The sequence below is a fragment of the Neovison vison genome, chromosome 1 (genome assembly GCF_020171115.1).
Source record: "Neovison vison isolate M4711 chromosome 1, ASM_NN_V1, whole genome shotgun sequence".
NCBI lineage: Eukaryota > Metazoa > Chordata > Mammalia > Carnivora > Mustelidae > Neogale > Neogale vison.
In genome coordinates, this window is record NC_058091.1 from 295,937,373 (window position 1) to 295,946,601 (window position 9,229).

The following is a 9,229-nucleotide window of genomic DNA, read 5'->3' on the forward strand; positions in this document are numbered from 1 at the left end:
GCATCTGAAATTATACAAGCAAGTTCGAGATAAGGACAATAACTGAATCTAAAGACATACGATATCTAAGAATAAATATCAAAAGCTAACAAAATTGCAGTGTATAAGAAATGTATTAAAAATTGATACTCTCCTATAGTATTAAATAAGTGGTTCAGCACAGTACATACAACACAGATTTACTGTGTACTTTTAGTGAGCCAGGAACTGAATCTACATTATCATTCCTTAATGACATGACCTTCAAAAATAAGCTGAATGGAGCAATGGGACTTTCATCATTGAAATGCTTACTATTAAATAATAACATGAATAATAATCTCTATTAAAAAAAGAATCCAATGAGTTTTACTAATTATATAGACATGGCACAATGTTAGGATAATGTCCAAAAAATAATAATAATCATTAAATGTAAACATCATTAATGTAAACATCAAAATGTAAAATGCCACAATATGGACAAGATTTCTGTTGGTTATCTTTTTCTTAGATGAGGGAATTAACCTGTGATTGGGGGAAACTCCCACAGAATTTTATATATTATTAGTATGCCTTGGAAAATAAGTCATATGGAGCATGTGTATGTATGGCTACTTTTCCTTAAAAAATAAAATATATTTGGATGTATTTTTAATCTTCTGTTAACACTAGTAATAATCAGTAAATTTGTATTGACAACTTGAATCCAGGTAATAGTGGGGAATGTGCCCTGTTCTCTTGCATAGGACTGGGGCAGAGGCACTAGAAAGCGCCAGCACTAAACACAAAGAGTTGAGGTCAAAAGTGATGACTTTATGTCTTGCATTTCATTTCAAAGCATATCATGCTTTCAAACCTTTGAAACATAATTCAGACCACTTCTGAATTAATCTATAGAGCAAGCAAATTAAAATGGTGCCTGGCAGTGATTAAATCTAATCCCAAGAAGGAATATTGAACATCACAATTATCATGAGCTCCATTCATTCTAAGTAGACCAATTTGGAATTTAGGAACATCTTACCAGGATGAAAGAATAGAGGTATGGGCAAATGAGACACTAGTCCCATTACTTTTTCCTCTGGACACTGATTAAAATATATGGCTTCTTTTCCCATGCTTATTCAATTAAAGCAAATCACAGAGGTGAGCCAGGGAGACTTTTGATGGCTCTCCATTCTGCTCCATACACATATCCACATATTCCCCAAGCATGATTAGTTTTCATATTTTTGTTACTTGAGTATAGTTGACACACAATATCACATTATTTTCAGGTGTACAACATAGGGATTCAACTTCTCTTTATGTTATGCTATGTTCACTACAAGTGTACCTACCATCCATCACCATACAATGCTACTACAATACCACTGACGACATTATCTATGCTATGCCTTTTATTCCTGTGACTTTTTCATTCTTGTATCTCCTCAACGATGGAAAACTTCACACATTACCAAGGGAAAAACCAGAATACATGCAATCTAGATAGATAGGTACATACACAGATATAATATTTATATCTATAATATATGCATATTAAAGCAGCTATATAATATAAAGAAGCTATATCTTCCAAAAGTGTAGAAGATCATCCATATATGTCATCTGAGAGTATTTATACACTCAGACTTTAATTTAAAAAAAATCATACTTTGAATTACAACTCTCCCAATCAATAAGAAAGAACTGGTGGTGAGGCTTATAGTATTCTAAATATTCCCCTTATTTTCTTGGTGAACAGTAGCTTCCTGTATTGATGGCACCATGCTAATAAATTGAGTAACTTACAAAAAATGTTGCTAACAAATTCACACTTGTCTCAGTTTTAAAACTGTTGATGTATTTGGTTAATGAAATAAGGCATCTTATCAAGAAATAATCATGTAATATGATGTAGTTCTTACTTGGGTATTTATTTATTGAATTATGTTAACCTAATGAACTGCTGGAAATGTCGATCTAGTGCTACTAGATCAGAGAACAGACATGCTCTGAATAGGAGAGTTGATTATACTGATCTAAGCATCAGCTAATAAAATAGTGGGGAAGTTATTTCCATTTCATGGTCTGTAAAATTAATTCCTTAACCTTCCAGCTATAATGAAAGATCATATTTTGCATTTTTTCATTATTAATCTACTCTCATACTTACTTATTCTCATGAAATTATATTAAATATTCTCAACCTTTATTCATTAAAACTTTAATGCAATAACCATCAGTTTTACCCACTGAATAACAAATAATTTAGAAACAATGTTAGGAGATATTTAAATGCAATTCTCTGTTAAATGAAAGAATGATCTGAATTCCTAAAAAAATTACTTAAAAATCTACTCTAATTCAGTTGAAACTAATAGACCTAAACTGCTTGCTGTTAGATCATATATGACAAATTAATTAATTAACAGGATTTGTATTTGTTTTCAGCAGTATAACAAAAAATACGATTTATTCTCTAAATACTATATTCATTTTCCTTTTAAGAATAAATATACATATCACCAAGCAACAGAAACCTATAAATAAAATAATATTTCAGAAGAAAAACTAATGTGTACTTAACAGTTTTAGGCATATATTTTTGGTAAATTTCTGTATATGCAGCAAAAACACCTTTGTGAATTGGGATCAAGGAAGTGAACTTAAGATTAAGAGGAAATTCTCATCTTTGAGAGAAAAGTTCTTTTTATAGATTCCTAAGAAAGGTCCAAGAGGAAAAGCAGTAAATGTAAGTGATCAAAAAGAAAAGCTCCAAGCTAAAAAAATATACTATAAATCTCAAAGGGTAGTTGCATTTTCAAGATTTTTTTAAAAGTAGAATTCTATTCCAAGCTAAAAAGAAGAAAGTTCAGCCTTATTCTTCAACTTATGAGGAAAAGTAAATTATCTCATTAAAATTTAATTTAAAATTAAATCCCAAATAGAACAAAATCAACCATAGAAATGAGTTAAGTTCTAATCCACTGAGAACAAAGATGACAATGATTTAAGGAATAATATGCTCATAGAATAGTTCTTATGGGCTCTTAACAGCATTCATTCTCTTTCATTGTACAACTGTTCCTTTTATCAATACAAAGCCTAGCAATGCATTTTGATAGGAGAAAAAATAAGTAGCTAGAGAGACAATAAACAAGAAGGAACACACACCTTTCCATGGTTTATCTTGCCTATCTTACTTAAATCATATTTTTTACCACTTCCACTGTAGAAGTTGCCAAGTGTCCATCATCACTAGTTTACTGAGCTTACTATGAAAGTATTATCTCCTTGCCTTTAGACACTGAGTCAGTTTTTGCATAGTACCATTTACTGATTTGACCAACTATCTTCTTACAGATCAAAGTTTCCTATTTTCTAGAGATCATTAGTCTTTACTACAGACAAATTTTCTCTGCTTTCTGTGCTCATTCACGTGGTATTTCAGAAGTCCTAAGATATTCTTTGCCCTCTATGGGTCATAGAGAAGGGTATAGAGAATATAGGGGAAGAGGGAGGAATTGAGAAACTGGAAGATAGCCTCCACCTTTTCTGGAGCTACTCTCTTAATCTATACTTTGTTCTTAGACCACTGTCATGGACTATTTCATTATCAAAGCTTTAATCATCTAGACAGTAATGGAAAGGGCCTCCAGAATTTTGCCCACTCTTGAAAATTACAAGATACCTGTTGGACTTTTCCAAAAGCATCCTGTTCTATTCTCCCTGTTCTGCTTTGATGATAACAACAAAGCAACCTTCCTATTCAGGATCTTAGTCAACATCTAACTAAGAAGAGAGAGGAAGCTAGATTGTATTTTTGTTAATATATCTCTGATCTGTTTCTGTGACTTTCGTTTGATTCTCATTGAGCAACATGTCCACCTGACGCTGGGAGGTATGACTATGGTACATTGAAAAATTGGACATAAATTGCCTACAACTTCTCCCTTCAAGAATTGTAATCTATTCCCCCATGCCATGAATTAAGGCTGCTGGCTGGCATTTGTACCCATTTACTATAACAGAATATGGCAGAAGTGACTTGTACAAGTTCTGTGCTCATCTTTCAAAAAGACTTGCCCTGAGAAACAGTCCTCCCTCATATGGACAAGCACAGCTACTCTCCTGGAGGATAAGAGATATATACAGAGGGCCTCTAGCTACTCCAACTAATCCCCCAGAACTGTGATCAAGCCCTGAAAATAATATCCAGGCCAATATGAGGAGGACAACCCACTTGAACCTCGACCAAATTGCCAATCCACGGAATGGTGAGTTAAGAGAAATGCTTTTGTTTTATACCCATACATATGGGTATAAACACTTATAGCAACAGGTAGCAGATACACTGGGAAAGAATCATTTCCTCCCCTGCACCTGGAGGAAGGGAATCAAAATGTCAGTTTTCCATGAACAACAACTTTTGTAACCTTTGACATCTCATGACTACCCCTCTGCTTCCCTGCAATTTTAAGTACATAAAATTAGGTGAAGAGTAGGTGTTTGGTGATTAGAGGGCAGAGATATTTCAAAAGTCTCTTTGTAAGCCTCAAAGGAGTATTTAATGATGCATTTTTGTCTCATATTTAATTCATCAAAAAAGAACGATGTCATATTCAGCATGTTCAATATGTTTAACCAAAGAAAAAGATTATGTGCAAAAGAGAGGACAGAGTAAAGGAAACCAACAAGGGAGAGTGAATAACAATGAGAAGACTTTTCACCCATAGTTCAAAAATAATAAGGAGACAAGCAGTGTGACAGGAACAAAGTTTGGAATAGGGTCCCTGTGGGTAAAGAAATCTGTTTCATAACACACTCATGGCAAACAGAGAGGGACATCAATATTTTGATCTGTCTTCTTATACTCATATCTATTTCTGGTGCTTCCCATCAGCTAAACCCAATGAAAAGCTAAAAGATAAGCATATAGATGAAAGCACCTTGTAGCACAAAGTAGATCAACACAAAGCAGATCAGCAAAGTTTGCAAAACTGATCTGGAGAGGCAACAGAAATGAACCATCAGGTTGTCGATTATGAGACCTTATGAGTCGCTTTCAACCTCCATAACACTCTACACATATAAAATTAATGTTTCCTGAGTGAACGTATGTGGCAGGTATTGTGCTAAGTGTTCTATGCATTTATTGCCCTTGGCAACAGTGTGAGGTTAGTACCATTGCTATCTTTATTCTATGGTTGAGGAAACCAAAGCACAGAGAGTTATTTCCCAAGGTCATAGAGTGAAAAGGAAGATTCAGATAAAGGATACTCTGGCTTCAGAATATATGATTTTGTTACTCTTCTGAATTGCTTAATTACTGGTGAAGTGAGTAATAGAGACAGCCCTGGAAACTTAGAACCAAAAAACTAAGAGGGTTTTCAAAAGGAACCCAAATTCTAGAGGTACATGGACTAACATCCTATCATTTCCCACAAACACTGAGCAGACTCAGCCTGGAATTGCCTTTCCAGATATGCTCAGTCAGTTTGGAAGAGATGGTCATGCTCATTCTACCCCTACCCTACATAAATTATCCCCTAAAAGCCAGATGCAAACTCTAAGACAGCGCGTTGTACTAAAACTTGTTTAATATATACCTTGTAGTTGTTGAGTCAGCAAATCACTCAACTGCCTTAAGCATGTCTCCTAAAAATCTCCTAAGGGGATTCTGAACAAGCTGAATGACTATATGTGTCAATTCTTTCCAAAGGACCCAACCCTAGGAAGTATTCTTTGAGCTCAAGGCAGATAGCACCTCTTATCAACCTGAAGATAATATTATAGGGCTATGATTTGCTTCAGAAACTTTAAAAGAAATTTTCCTATTGTTCATAAATCAAAGATTATTCTCAAGAGAAAATTATCTCAAATTATTTTATTTTAAGGTTTTATTTATTTATTTGAGAGAAGGAGAGTAAGGGAGCGAGCACAAGTGGAGGCAGGGGCAGAGGGAGAGGACAGGCAGACTCCTGGCTGAACAGGAAGTCCAATGCAGGGCCCTATCCCAGGATCCTGAGACCTGAGCTGAAGTCAGACACTCAACAACTGAGTCACCCAGGTGCCCCTATTTCAAATTATTTTAGAAATATATTATCAAAATAGCCAATCTATAAATTCTTATGATCTCAATTTTCATAAGAAATGTGGAAATTTAATTTATTCCCAATTCTAAATGTCTGGGATGGAACTACAAACTCCTATATAAATTTTAGTAACATTCTGACTAATCAAACATATGTAAGAAAGCAATGAACTTACATGTACAGATGTCTATTATTAGAAAATATTCTGAAGGTCAAACTACAATTATGTAATTATTCCACAGTCCAAAAAATATATACTATACCAAAAATAAAAGATCATTTGGGGGAAGTATTGGATTTTAGCATTATGACAAAACTTCCTAATGTTAATAAACCTGTAGATAATGTAAAGACTTTTGGATTTTCCTGAAGTCTGAAACTTAATAAATTTCTCATGAAATGTGACCATGATGATCAATGATGATTTGGCAGCCTTCTGTAGTTTATTAATCTTGGCACTGTTTCAGTAGAAAATATGAGAAAGAAGGATCCTTTATCTAAAATAAATGATTCCTATTTCTCGGTAACAGACTGCCTTTTACAATACAGTGACTGAAAGTAAAATAAGGGGCATTCAGAGTTCAAAAGTCAACTGAAATAATATGCTGGATGAACATATACATTTTCTTTTGTTTTTCAAAAATTTAATAAATTAGGTCCCTTTAATGCACTAGCTATACGCCTTACTTTTTTTCAACTTCAGCCATCTCTCACACTCCTGCAGTGACTCCAAGAGAACAGAGAGTAAGTTCTATTTATCCTTGGCACACAGCATGTGCTAATACTATGGAATTAGTAATATATGTATTTGTTGGCTACCTGAATAGAAATATTTGGGATACTATTCCTTGTCTTCAAAGAGGAGAGCAGACTAGGAAAACCTTACCTCATAAAACTCAGGGAATATTCAGAACGATACTGTAGGAAGAAAATTAAGTGAGTGACAATTTTTCCAAAGGGACTGTCTCCACTGAAGAAGACTTACTGAATAATAATGGTAAGGTCAAAGCTCATTTTCCTGTCCTCTGTCAGCGAAAAAAGTAACAAAAAGACAATCAGTGTCAAAGAACCTGTGAAGCTCTTTCTTAGCAACAGTGCCTATAAGATCATCGCACCTCTGCCTGAGCGAAGTACTGCGGTTCTGAGACAGCGTGGCAAAAATAATTCATTTAAATAAAGACCATATCTGGATGGAACCATGTTTCTGAGAGGTTTACTGAGTGACAGGCCTTTTAAATAATATCTCTTTTCTAAAAGAAAGACATGAGTAATTGATCACAGAGAAACTGGCTTACTTGATTTTATATCTCAAGAACACTTTCTCTAAATCACTAGGATGAATCACCAGTTGGCATTCACTGCAGTCATACGCCAGTGAGAGCAGATGGAATATAAAATGGTATGAAACATGTCTACTGAGAAAACAAGCATTTTAAAAGTTAATGAAAGACAAAATAACAAGGGTATAAAGTAGGCTTACTGAATGTTAATGTAATTAGAGCATAAAAAGAACCCCTACACTTTTAATGATTACCCAAATGGGAAGCAATAATAGTAGTAATAATAATACCAGTAATAGATTCATCACTTTTCTAATTATCATCTTAAGCACTTTAGGTATATCATATTACCTGATCCTAAAATAATATTTGAGAGGTATGCTTTTAGTAATCCTATTTTATTGAGGAGGCAAATGTGACTCAGAAGTTAAATAAACCTTCAGGGGTTTGAAGATCCAGCATTCAAATTACACGGATTCATGCAAGTAAGTTCAGAAACATTATGCTATATCAGTTACATTAAACCATATTTTGAGTATTGGGTTCTTTGTATTAACAAATAGATAAATGGAAGAATATTTTGTGGAATGACTCAATATTTATTAACTCAAACATTCCAGTGCTTACTATTTACCAGGCCTTTGGGGTATCAGAGATAAAACAGTCAACAAAAAAGACAACATCTTACTTTACTTTACCTCAAGTTAGTTAATATTCTAGTAGACAGTACTCAGTATTATTCATTATGGCTTTGCTACTATTCTAGGCTCCTTAAATCTATTATTGATTTAATAGATCATTGAGGTATGACTATTTTTTTTTTTTAAAGATGTATTTATTAGAGAAAGAGAAAAAGCACAAGCCAGGGGAGGAGCGGGAGAGGGTGAGGGGGGGAATCTCAAGCAGGCTCCGTGTGCTGAGCCTGGAGCCCAACACAGGGCTTAGTCTCACGATCCTGAGATCATGATCAGAGCTGAAACCAAGAGTCCAGTGCTTAACCCATTGAGCTACCTGGTGCCCCTGAGTTATGATTATTATTACATGAATTTCTGATATGAGTAAACAGGTAAGGAGACATTAAATAGCTTGCTTAAGTTCTCACAGTTAATAAATAATAAAGCTGAAAATATCTCCAGGCAGTCTGCCTCTAGATCTGCAGATGTGACTATTATATAATAATCCAGTATTTTATCAAAAGGCTTTCACAGTTTCTAAACTACTTATTTTAGTCAACCCAAAAATCTGCTTCCTTCAGGATGAATTAAATAATGGACTCTAAAGATTAAAAAAAAAAAAAAAAGAGTTTCTGAATAAGTCTACAATGGAAAGATAAACCAGCCTCAAGTATCAGCCAGAATTTGTGGAGCTGGAGATCAGGGAGAACACAGCCATGCTTCTGTGGGGCAGAGCTGTCTGTCTGCCAACTATAATACTGACCATGATTTAGTACATGAAAGACAAAGGATCTCCTATCCTTTTTAAGTAGCTAAATTATTGTTGTATCTCTGTTACAGCCTAACTTCACCATGACCAAAAAAAGATGATTATTAAATAATTTAATTCAAGTCTTCTCATTACAAAAGGGTATAATTAACTACCAAAGAAACCATGTATTTGGAAGAAAAAACTGAATCTAGCTTATGTATTAGCCATCCTCCAAATATAGAATAGGAGCAATTTTAGATTTGCGAACATTTACCAAATGTTATCCTTAGGGGAACTGGAATCCTAATGCCTTTTAGATGAAACGCCCTGTACTTAGTAAATTCTCTCTAGAAATCCAGCCAAGGTTTTAGTATCCTATTCATTTTGCGATTTCCCAGCCTGTATTATTTATTTAAATATCAGAATAGGGACCTGCATTTCTACTGAACTTTTCTTATAACT